The following is a 13,293-nucleotide window of genomic DNA, read 5'->3' on the forward strand; positions in this document are numbered from 1 at the left end:
TCATTAATCTTAAGTATTTCACTAAGGAAGACCTTTCTTGGCCATGTGGAATGATAGAGAAAAATATCTTTTTACTTTATGTAAGGGAACCCAGCGAGGTATCAGGACAGAAAACTCCTATGAAACCACGGTTCTCATGTTTGACAGGGGTCAAGCTCTGTGCCCGGTGTAGATGAGCCTTTTGGAGCCAGATTGTCAATCCAAATGCAAGCTGCTCCGTTTCCTGTTTATGCCTGTGCAGAGTTACACATCCTGACTCGCTTGCCTTCAGCTGCAGGTTTTTCCGCACTCCCTAGGAGATTTCTTCCTTAAAATGGTTTGTTATTTATCATTTAAGTAAGCCATTGGAATTTTGTTAATTCCTGTTTTACTTAGCACATGCAAAATGGTATCGTTAGCTAAAGGAAGATGAATTAAGGTAGTAAGAGTTACTGATCCTACTAATTAAATGACCTTTGCAAAACAAAATCTGATCAGTTTATGCCTGAATGTAGAGAACCGATGCCAAGTTTACTGCTTCACAGAGGCCTGGCCTATTGTATATCTGACCTGAGGTTATCAGCAATTGAAACCTGGTCTAGTAATTTAAAATAAACTTTTTGTATATTACACATTTACATTTTTCCATCTGTCATAAGATTAATTAAACATATTTGCACCATAAAGGGACATTCTCAGGTGACCAGTTTGCTTGGTATGTTTATGAACTTCCTCCATAGACAGAGATTGTAAGAATATTTTTGTTGTTTGGCAGTATAGCTCCTAAGTAGTCATCCTTTCAGTAATTTTTTTTTTTAATTCCTTCATCCAATAACATGAACTGAAAACCAAACATACCTGGCAGCTCACAGTGCTTTGTCCTTTCCCCTTAAATTGGAGCACAATGAGAAATAATTCTGATTATAGCCTTGTTAGTGCTATCAGAGTTGTTCTGTGTTGGCTAAATCATGCCTTTCTTTAGAGATGAAGGTTTGCTAAATTTAATGGGCTTTCTTAACAGGTTAAGAGCTTTTGTTAATTGCCTACATGCCTGGCTTAAAAGCTAAAGAAGGGTAGTTACTGAGAGAGGAGATTGCTGATTAGGCCTTACTTCCAAGCAAATGTGGAGGCTATTTGATACAATGACTGACAATGAACTATATTTCTCCCTCAACCTCTTCTGTTGCTTTACTGTAATTAGAAATTAGATCTTTAACACATGCTACACTAATTTATATAAACCACCATATTGAAGTTGGAAGGGATTATATTAACCTAATAGTAGACTTTCCTATAAAATAAAAGATATATGGCAAGAGCAGAGTAAGCGTATAATAAAAAGTCAGAGTATGTTGAACCAGCATAATTGCAAGGGAAAAAAGAGCATTTTGCAGCTTTTCTGGAAATTTGAGAGAATTAGGAGTCATATTTTCACTGTACTCAGTAGGAGCAGAATTGTACCTAATCTTCAGCTGGAGTCAATTGGCCTGGTTTCAAAGTTAATGGTCTTCTGGCCTTTACACTATCAAATAACATAACCTGTGAGATACCAGTAAAGACTTTGGCAAAAATAGCAAAGCAGCTATAATGAAAACCAAGAATTTCTGCCTCTGATCACTTACTCCTAGTTTGTGAATAACTCCATTAAACTTGGTAGGGCTATCTTTTCTTATTAATATGGTTTATATCTGTATGGTATCTAAATACTTCCTGAGGATTAATAGGTTTAAACTTAGTGATACCACTATGAGGCAGAAAAGTGTAATTGTACCCATTTTACAGACTTAAACTAAGCAACTTTATGTATTGTGTAACTTAGTGTAAGATTGTTTGAAATGTGTTAAGATCTTGGTTTTTCCACTCCCAACTCTGAGGTGGGCTCAGCCACTCATCCTAGAAACTTCAGTACCAAAGATTCACACCTGAAATCTATGTTCTCAACTTTGTGCCCATTCATAACTCCCTCCCTCCCTAACAAAAAGAAAACCCCAGGCAAGCAAAAAACCCAAACAAACCATCCTAAGCTGCAAACCAGCTTTGGAAAAGTCATTACAGAAAAAAATTTTTCATGTACACCACTGAATTCCTTCTCTCCCAAAGGATGATTATATTTAATGATAGAGTAGAGCTGAGGTTGAGAAATTTGGTTTTAATAGATGTTAAACTAATAGTTAAATGCAATCAAGTTTGTTTCCTATGTTGTTTGAAGTCAAAAGGGTGGTCAGAGTCTCTTTCCAGGCATTCCCTATTGTCTTGATAAATTTTCTTAAATAACAGCTGATGAGAATATTTATATCTTAAGTAGTGTCAGTATTGTTTGACTATAATTTTGTATTTTTATCATTATTTATTGTTTGTTTCTTGCATTATAGATGTACTTGATGTAAATTGTAGAAAATAGCATTTTAAATATTTTTCCCCTCAGTTGTCTTCTCAGTACATGTAAGTACATGCAAAAACACCCTGCAGTACCCAAGTTAACTTCAGAAAGGTTAAGCAGCAATTCCCTTGGTGACCATGTTCACACTGTGAGATGCATCAACACACATGTTTTGTCTATCAAGCCAAAAGAATATCCCATTTAGGGCTTTTCCCCACAGTAATCAAGGCTGTAGACAGCAAAACAGCATTCCCTTCAGAGGATGCAGCAACAAAATGAACTCAACATTTGTTAAAGACTAAGCTCTGCTACTAGTTCCTCTTTGAAATATATTGCAGTTTGATTCAGTTTCCTACAGTGAAGGCAGCTGAGTTAAAAAGTACAAGACTGCAGAATAATTTAATAAAAATGTGCTGCTCTGCATGAAGCTCCTGAGTTTCAGACTTGTTGCTGGTTAAAGCTGGTTTATTGACCCTTGTCCACTCTAGCTGAGTAAACCTGCAGGTCTTTGCTAAGATATGCTTGCAGCAGGAAAGGTCTTAGGCTCTAATTAAATGCAGAAGGCATGTAAATAGCCCTTCCAGATGTTTCAGTTAATCTAACTAATATCAATCTGAGCCTAATTTTTCCCTTTATTTAGGAGGTGCAAGAATTGTTGTGAAATACTTGAGTCTTTGAAAGTGGTATTAAAATATCGTATTTGTTTTCCTCTTTTGATTTGCACTAATTTTTTTCTTTTATTTACAATAAAACGTATTTTGCCTAGAGGAAGAATTTTGGCTGCCTTTTCCTAGAAAAATATTGGCTGGCATAAAAGCAATTAGCCTATGGATTTGGTAAGATGATAAACAGAAAGACTGTCATTAGTTTCAAAAGGTTTCTCTTCCATTTGCAGTAGAATATTGCGTTATGCCTCTAGTTCAGAAATATGAATAGCAATGCCACTTTTATGCACCTTGGGATGGCTAGCTGGAGAGCTATCAAAGTTTTACTTTAAAAACCAACCAAATAAAACCAAGGCAAACAAAACAAGGAATGTTCACAGCTTTGTTTTAAAATATCATAGACATATTTTTACTATGGACACAGTTTTGACAGCCTATTCTTTGTAAGATACTCATGTGCTCTGATAATTTGATAAATGCTAATTTTTTCATGCTGTTTGGCCTTTGTTTAATTTATTTTTTTTCTTCAGAATTCTTAACCTTTTCATACTTTCAGTGTATTTTTAAATTATTGCAAAAATTCCCCTTCCTTCTCCTGTGGCTAAGCAGGAAGCCAGCAGGATATCAATACTGCTTACTCACGGAAATTAAAAACAAAACAATAGGTAAGAAAAATAAAGAAATAGAACAAACAAGAGGCGCTATCTTTTCTTTTAAAGCTCAATGTGTTGTGCACTGGTTATTCAATATACTAGAGCTTAAAGTACTGAAACTTCCACAGGAGAGTTTCTGCAGAATTTGGCTCCTAGTTATTTCCCTCTCTGCAACTGAAACATGGTGTTGAACTACTAGTCCTGTCTGTGTGCCCAAAATACAGGTAAAAAAGCAGTAAGCAACAGTAGCCTTGCAGCCCAGAGTCCATGTTTAAGGTGTGATAGTTTTTGGAGAGGCGGTTGTTTGTTAATTGATTTTCGTCGTACCCCTGCAGACGTCGGCGTTTTTGGGACTCACCAAGCAGGCACAGGTCATGTCAGGCTGCCTGGACCTGTGTGTTCATCGTACCCTCGATGTGTGAGGTGTCTCACTTCCCTGTCAAGTCTTTCCTGAGGTGCTTGGACTACTCTGCGTTCCTTCTCCCGAGCAGAACTGCAGTGGGTGCCAGGAGAGCACTGTCCTTTGACTGCACCAGCCCAGACACACCACACCACCCCCTTTAACCTGCTTGTGCTGTTAAAGATTACCTTAGTGAGAAAGAAAAGGGGAAAGCATACTTCCATCTTCTTTTCTCTTTCTTCTAATGATGCAATTATGTGATCAAGTTGCCTGTTTCCCCTTGAATCAAGATATAACTCCTTAGGGTGTCTATTTGAGACATCATCTTATGGAATTATTTAATTTCATTTATGTAACTTGTAACCCCCCCCCCCCCCCCAAAACATTGATTCCAAGTTCTCAGTCTCATATTTTTCTCCAAAGCTGCATATCTTTTATCCTCTTAAATTTTCATTTCTAAGTTCATATGATTGGAGACTTATATCAATTCAACACCTTCTCTCTAGACTTTGGGATAAATAGACTTCTCCATTTGCCACTGACACATGTGTGAATAACAGCTCGTAACATGATTGAACTCCATTGATTTTTCATAAAAGTTTAATAAGCTGATACAGGTCAAAAGCATTGCAAAATTTGTAATAAATTCCTGTGGTGATCTGAACAAGACTTAGTGGGGAGAGCTGACACTAGACGAATTTAAATACATGTTGAATTACATGGAGGTAAAATTACAGGGACTTGAAATGCAGGTCTCAGATATAGGACATGGTAAAATTCTTCTTATCGTTAGCTGATGTTTTTGTGTTGCACCTACTGTATAGATGGCTTCATGAAAAGGTGTAGAATTTTCTTTTAAATTCAAAATTACAAAATACAGATTGTTGAGAGCAGTAGTAAGTTTTGGCCACAGGTTTTGTGGCATGGGGCAGTATCCTCTCAAAGATAACCGCGAATGCCAACTTCCATATGGATCTGACACACTGAAAAATGAGCTTTGTGCTCCCTTGTTATCTGGGGCAGTATAAGAGGGGAGAATTCAGTGCATGAATCCAAAACCCTCTGGAAAGCATTCTTTATAGCTCCAATAAAGTCCTCTAGCTAGTTCAGTGTTTGCTGTTGATACCAAAGACACCTGAATATTCCTTAATGTACTGAAATGTCCCAAAGGGTCACTAGTAAGAATTGTGCATTTCCTGGTATGGCACATAGTTCCTCTCTATTATCATCTTCATTGCTGTCCTACAGATGAAAAACCAGGCAATTCCCTATTTGCTTTATGCGCTGCCCCAGTGCAACAGCTGTGTTCCAGCACGATGCACTCAAAGTGTCAAGTACGAACCCGAAACTGGGGGGAGGATTCTGCAGGAACCATAAATTCCCTCTTCCCCAGAGGTTATTTCTGCACTCACCCTTAGTGTGCAGAACTTATTTCTGTGCTTGGGTTAATGCTTAGGTTTTCTTTGTAGGTCATCTTTTATTCTAAAAACTAAATTGAAATCCTTCTGTTCATCTATTAAATTTCAGGGTTCTGTATAGTGTACAGTATGTTTAAGGGAGGGGAATACTCTTTTTTGAACTATAGTTCTTCAAGTGAAATGGTTATTTTCTCTATAACCTTTCCTGTCAGTGTCTTCAGGAAGGCAGTCTGTCAATCACTTAGGTGCTGATATTTTATGATTAGTATCTTATAATTAAAATATGTTTTCATATAATTTTAAGTTATCCAGTGTGTAAACCAGATTATACATCCTTGCATAATGTCTGCTGCTCCTAAGACACTGTGATTTGTTAGTACCTCAGCATCTGATCTGCTCCACATTTCCTTCACACAGATGTGTCTTGGTGATGTTGCCATTAGTATTTATTCTGATAGAGAGTATTTATGTCAAGATTAGGACCTGGAGATGCTTAGCAGGTTTCAAAATTCAGCACACTGGAGGCAATGATCTTTTAGGTATGTCAGCAAGTGAAGGTGGCTAACCAGGCAAAAAGCATCTTGTGAGCTGGGAATGGACACAGGAAAGGGGTATGGAGAACAGGACTCTTGCCCACTGGTGGGTGGACAGCACAGGTCTTGACTGCAGTCTCCTGCCTTTGCTGCAACTCTGCTCTCAGGTGTAGCTGGAAGAGCAGGGTCCTATGGATGAATACTGAATACTGGACAAGGTAGGATATAAATCCAGTCTATTTTCCATTTCTATTCTGCAATCCTAAAACTACTCCGAAAATTTCCTGAAAGTCACTTGGGTTGGGTAGGTTTTGTTTGTTGTTTTTTTCCCCTTCACTTTAGCTGCTAAGGGTGGGATTCATTCAGGTGAAATATTTTTGGGACCTACTGGCAAAACTATGTGAAACTGCTTTTTTTCAGGTCTGTTATACAGCAATTGATTTTAGACATGAGCAAAGTTATTTTTATGAGGCCTTTCCCATCCTTTGAAAATTAAGCACCCTTTTGGTTTTCTTGACTACATTTTGTTATCAATCTCTTACTCTGCTACTTTGTTCCTTCTCTACAAAGACTTGTGACTTTTCAAATGTGTTTGAGTAGCATTTACCCCCCCACACCAGCAATTTTATGACTACTTATGCTTTATGCTTCTGAAGGATTCAGCACTGTGGGAAAATATATAGAATGCTGAGTAGAAAAGCAATAGAAGAATATTAATGTATTAAAATGAAGGGGAAAAAAATTGAATCCAGACTCACATTTGCCTGTAAATTATTCAAATGTGTACGAATGTAATTTAATAGAAAGTAACTTAACTGTAGCTTAGTATGATGTGCTTTATCCTGCATGCAAACAGTAAGAAAAGTATGTTATGCAGGGAAAACAGTGTTTCTTATAGGTTACATTAGACCACTGGAAAACAGTAATGTTGGGAATCTTAGAGATAAAACCAGAAAAAACAAGTTGACCTTCATAAAATTGGCTTATTTACGTATAAATGGAACCAGGGGTGCAGTTAACTCCGACTACTCAGGACACTGACTTCTGTCAGAGGCCTCTGTGTTACCTCCTTGTCTCCTGTTTGTCTTCTCTGCCCTCCCTTTGTCCCCATCCCTCCTCAGCAGTTCTTGCTCCCCTTGTATTGTCTCAGGTCTCAGCTGCCCATGGAGGTGGATCCTAATGCCAGCACGTGACTTCCACAAGGCTGTTTGAAGGTGGAGGCACTCCAGGACTCCAGGGTGAGGACTGTCAAGACCAGCAACTGTTGGGCTCTTATCATTTTCACACCGCCTTTGGCCCAGTATAACCTCCACTGCCCTGAGCAGGGACAAAGGACACCCAGAGAGGCTGCAAGAGATCCCAGCACCATCAGCACACACCGCACACGTAGTGGGAATGACCAGAGAGTTGTCGAGGAGCAGTGACCTGTGTGCCAAACTCAGCCACCTCTCAACAGCAGGAGCTACAGGAGCACAGCGAGCCTGGACTTTATGGAAAGCAGTCTGTATGCAGAAATAGGCTGTGTCTTCTCTGGTGGGAGAAATGTACTGCCTTGGACATGTCACGGTATTGAGCGGGGGGAAGGTCCCCGAGGAGGGGCCTTGGCTCAACCATGGGGATGCTCATGGGAACTTCAGCCAAGCACTTTAAAATTAAATGTATGCTTGTTTCCTGTCTAGGAAGAGCTGTGCCCTTAGGAAATGGGCAGTGCTTTGATCGTAGAGGGCTGGTGTCTGAGCTAACTTCTCTGGTGCCAGAAAAGGAGGAGCCCAATGAGCGTGGGGCTGAGGAAAGGGAATGCAGCTGAAGGATTTGTATATCTTACTATTGTTTTCAGCAATAATTGTGTTTGAAGTACTTTAGTGAAATCAATGAAAAATGTATGAATAAATAATAGGAGGAAAGATTTACATTTTGGCCATAAAAATAATTTTGTATCAGGCTTTGAAGTTTTCACCTTTATATGTTAGGCTCTGTAGCCACAAAGAACTACTAAGTAGCCATCATTAATTTTTATTTCCCTTTTATCATGTAATTTTCACTGTCAGTTGTTTGTCAGGGTATGGGGCACTAGTCTGTGAAGTGATGGGCACCTTTCCTCAGTCAACCCCTGTGCAGAATTCCCTTCTGGCACCAGGCTTTGAGCCTGGATGACAGATGCTCTTGGGCTTCTGCTGTGCTGCCTCCTGTGACAGTCTTGAAGTCTTGCAAGGTCTGTTAGGAGAGAAGGAGAAAAAAAGGGTCTGTTTGTCCTGAAAACAGAGGCAAGCAAAAATCAAAATACCTGAAAACTTTCAAGACTTTATCTGAAAGAGGGAGGTTCAGATACAGCGTTCACAGTTACTGATGTTTCTAAGAGCTCCCTACCCATGCTCTGGTTTCTGCTTTGTTTATGCTAGAGAAGTGACAGCAACAGAGAGTCACGGGTCTGAAATTTGCCTTTGTGGATGTTGCTTGGGTTTAGTTTTTCTGAAAGACTTTTGAGGAAGGTACTTTCTTGTCATTTCCCTTCAGCTGATTTTTATTTGTGAGGAATTTTTTTCTTTTCTCTCTTCCCCCCTTTCCCCACCCCCCCTTTCTGTTTGTTTCCAGATTATAATTCTGTTTTCTCCTTTCTGTCTTTATTTTGGTGCAGGTACTTTATTTTAAATTTCTGTAATTTATCTCCTGTTATATTGGTTTTGACCTTTGAACTTTTGCAAAATATCCCTTCCCAAAACACACCACCTTCATAACCTGATTTACTTTGTAGATATATAGACTCACTGATTTTTGGTGTACTTTTGGCAATCATGCAAGTAAACAACTAGAGGAGACCTACATATTCTGTGTGAACAGGGAAATGCAACTGTGTTATATCAGAGAAATTAGAGGGATTGATTTGTACCAATGTTACCAGTATTGCCAGGTGATTGTTACCGTCTACACCAACTAAAGCCTCATAATATCAAGAAAAGATGCAATATTGACAATCAGTTGAAGTTTTTCTTAAAGGGTTTGAAACAGGTGGAAGTCCTCTCTTTTTAAGAGGTTTTTCCCCCCTCACCTTTCTGTAAATAATCTCTACTAATAATTTAACACATAACTTACTAGTATGGTCTACGTTCTATGTCATGAAATGAGTAACTAGAAAGATTAAATTTTCATTTTGTTAAGTTTCTCCATAGGTTACCAGAAGAGGAGAGAGATTGCTCGGTAGTGTGTGAATAATACCACAACTACACATCTGACTGTTTTGGTGCATTTTTTGATATGTCACTTCAAATGTGAGCAGAGTATTTAAAATTAGGGAAATTTTTGGAAATTAATTCCATCTCTTCTCTAGCACCCCTTTTTGAGGAAGGTTGTCTGTAAGAAATCTTTCAGTTTACATTTTTGCTGGCAGTTTTAAGGAGGAGTTGGTTGTGTGCAGCATTTCAGTGTGACTGCAGGGGGATGATGCCCTTGCACTGTGTGCAGGGGCTCAGGGCAGAAAGCAGGTAGCATCAGCACTCCCCTTCTCCCCAGCTATGTGTACCCTGGCACAATAATCCATGCAGTGGATTAAGGTGTATTAGTTAGTGGACTGTGAAATAGCTTCTTGGGTATATTGATATTTATCAATAAATAACTACAGCCTTCTATCCCCAGTGAACACTTATTTCTAATAAGTAATAATAAGTAATTTTAAAAAACTAAACAAAACAACAATAAACCCCACCCAAACTCATGTAATGTAAATAAGTTGGAAAAAACCACAAAACTTATATTGAGAGCCTTCTGGCTGTTGCTATGTTTTGGAGTAATACATTGTCCAAGACAGGGCACTGCTATGATGTATTAAACTAATATATCATAAGAGTGTCATAGCTTTGATGATGTATTAATGTAATACATCGTTAAGGTGCCATAGCTCTTATGATGCATTACTCAAAACATTACCAACTGGTTGGGTTAGCACACTAACATCTCTGTGTATGAAGTAGTCTTTCTATACTTAAAACTACAGTGCAACTTGAAAAAATCTTGCATGTGTAAGAACAGCTTAGGAAGATCTGGAAGTCAGGGGCTCCTGAAGAGATGGTTGAGCTGGATGGGACCAAAGCTGAGACTGGAGTTGTGTGCTTGCAAAATCTCTGTCTGAATGTACAGAAAACACAGGGAGGGGAGGAGAAACTGCCTTTATTGGAGCCAATGACAAGTTTTCATTCCCTTTCAAGGAGTACAGTGATATGTTCTTTATTACATGAACAAGTTCAGCATTTTTCAGAAATGTCTTGACATAGGTTTTTTTCCGGTTTTTTATTTGCTATCATATTTTCTGGGAAAATTAGGTTGAATAGATTTTATGCTGACATAAAAGCTCTTTTTGCCTTAGCTTTTATTCATCAAATTTTGTTGTACGTGTTAGCTATTTCTTTCAGAAAGGAAAGTAAGGTAAGTTCTGGGAAGCAGTGATCATCTTTAAACAAGGTTTGTTTTTACTATTTCCAGGCATACCCAGTTTTGGACAAGCTTTGGAGAAGCTTTCTGATGCAAACTGATAAATCCCCCTCACTCTGAACTTGATATGAAACTTGAATAAAAGGTATTACAATGCACATTAAATACTCATGATAAACAGTTATCTCCTTGTTTTCCAACAAAAAGACTTAATGTGTTAAGTGTGTGTTTATCCTTGTGAACTTTCTATTTCTTGCCCTGTGTTATGGATGTTATTGACTGTGTGTATGTCCTTAAATAGAAAATACTTGTTGCCTGGTTTTATTGAAAATTCAGCTCACAATTGTCCTGGTCTTGCAATGGTATATATTTACTAAATTTAAATACTTCTGTTTAATGTAATGAATCTATTGGCTGATTTTTTTTTTCCCATTTATAGAACTGGGTGCAAGGTTTGCCCATTATTGATTTTTTTTTATTTTTCCTCTGCCATTTAGAAAAAGAAGGATATGAAGCCAGATGCAAAATACCATTCTTTGCTGAACCTATATAGAGGGAAGCATGGAAACATTTACAGGTACTGAAAAACAACCTTTCCAGTATAAATTGCTCTTTTGTTCTTTATGAAGAGAACATAAAGTATCCAGTAAAGAAAGTTGCATTTCTCAGGTTTCACTACACACAATATTTGCATAACTTTACTCACTGTTTTACATCACAGTATCTGGAACTTAGATGGCATTGGTATTGTTAGTGTATGTGGGGAGGAGATGGAGGATGCTTAAACCTCCTCCCTCCAATGGCCCCCATCTTCCTTCCTGCCATTCAAGGAGCCCAACCAGACAAGAAAATCCTCAAGTTCTCAGAGTTAGGACCACACCAAGTGCTGAATTTTCAGGTAGTCTTCACTGATTGCTGCATAGTCACTGCAGAAATTACCCAACCTACACAGCAGATGCCAACTACTAGACAGTTTTGAATTGGCTGTGCAGGGCTGAGATTGCACCTGCAGTAACTCCAGACATCCCCTGTGGAAGGCACCAGTGCATGGACTTGCCAGCTACTGTTATGCATTCATAGTGCTTAGCAGATTGCATTTTGATTGATTGTTTGTTTTTTTGGTTTGTTTTTTTCTTTCTTTGTTTGTTTCTTTTTATTCTGATAATCTCTGTAACAGTTATTACAATGGTTAATTTCTTCTGATCCTGTCACCACTCTTGCTTATAGTAATTACCAGAAATTATTATGTTAGTGAGTATTCTAGGCGTCTCTCATAAGAAGCAGCACTTACAGTTGGCATTACCGACTAGGGATGTTAAAACAGATATGCTTACATAGGTTTGTATCCTTTTCAGGCGAAAAAGAACAGTATTTTACAGCATGAAATCTGATATTAGAAAGTCATCTTGCTGTCCTTTATTAGTGCTGGTATGACCTTGGCTTTGTATAACATGTTATTATTATAGGCTTATTTATGAAAGCCTAGATGGAGAGCTTGAAGAAAATCTTGGTAAGATGGTTGTGAGAAATAATTTCTAAAAAAAATATGATAAAGAAAGTTATATTTAAGATATATTTTTAATTTTTTTATTTTAATCCATCACTCTTCTGATATTTTGAAATTTGGATTCCAGTAGTATGTTCTAGCCTTGGGACTAGAACTGTGCTCTGGCCGGTACGTGAGCTTCATGCCCTCCTCCATTTGCTGATTTTCAACCTCTCTGGACACAAAAACACTCATAGCTAAGGCAAGGTCATAGAAAAACTCATGGAAATGGTTTGACATTACATGTTGCTTTTTACTCTTAACATACTTCCTGTGTTGCACCAGCCAGAGCTGGAACATGAGCACAGTGTTCTTGATGTTTGAAATGCGCTATTTTGAAGAACTGTAAGAGCTGTGCTCATTGCTTTACCCTTTACTAAATCATATGGCACCAGTCACAGGTTGATCCAGTCCGTATGGGTGTGTTTAAAATGTCAAGTGTCCTTGTCAAACAGAGGTTCCTCTTTGAGGAAGCTGTGAATGTGAAGGAAGTGGGGACCCTCCCCAGGAGTTCTGTATTTTAATCTGTCACCTACAGTTTAGTTCACCAGCAAACCTTTTGTAGAGTCAAAAAAGAAGGGACACTCGTTCTTACCTGTATTTGAACTAGGAGGTCCAAAGCAGAATTTTTTTAGGGATACATTTCCAGATTTGTCTCCTTTCTTCAAGGAAAGTTGGAAGCTGTGTTCCAGGTCACTGTCTCCTCTTCTACAGATGGATTTAGTTACTACATTGTCAACACATTTGCTTTAATACTGTAAAATAATCCATTACTTCTTACTCTGATTTCACAGGCTTAATGTTTCGAAAATGTTTGCTGCGGAGAAGGATAACTGGGCTCAGTCATGCTCCTCTTGCTGTGCAAGCACTGGCAAGGCGCAACCCCTTGTCCTGAGGGGACATTTCAAAGCAGAGGAGGTGACAGGGGGAAGAGTCCTGGTGGCCTCTATGACTACTACAGGAGGGGTACCTGTAGTAATGAAGTAGCTTAGTAATAGTGAAGCACAAACTTCTAGTAACTTTACAGGAGATACCATCTAGCTTTTGGAAATGGTACATTTCAATGCATTTGTCTGGCCCCACTGCAAAGGTGCAATGGATTTGGAGAGTGAATTCTTAAAAGTCACTGAAACTCTCAGAACTTTCATCATAATAGTATGATTACATTACAAGTTTTGTAATGTAATTTATTGATGTCAGTGCTGATTATGCATGCAAATGACCTAAATATTGTTACTGGTTGTGATCTTCCTGAAAAGGTCTTAAGTTACTATGTGCATTAGTAGCAACTGCCATG

Source organism: Pipra filicauda, unplaced genomic scaffold, assembly GCF_003945595.2.
Source record: "Pipra filicauda isolate LSUMZ 115617 unplaced genomic scaffold, ASM394559v2 scaffold478_size463431_pilon, whole genome shotgun sequence".
In the NCBI taxonomy this organism is placed as follows: Eukaryota; Metazoa; Chordata; class Aves; order Passeriformes; family Pipridae; genus Pipra; species Pipra filicauda.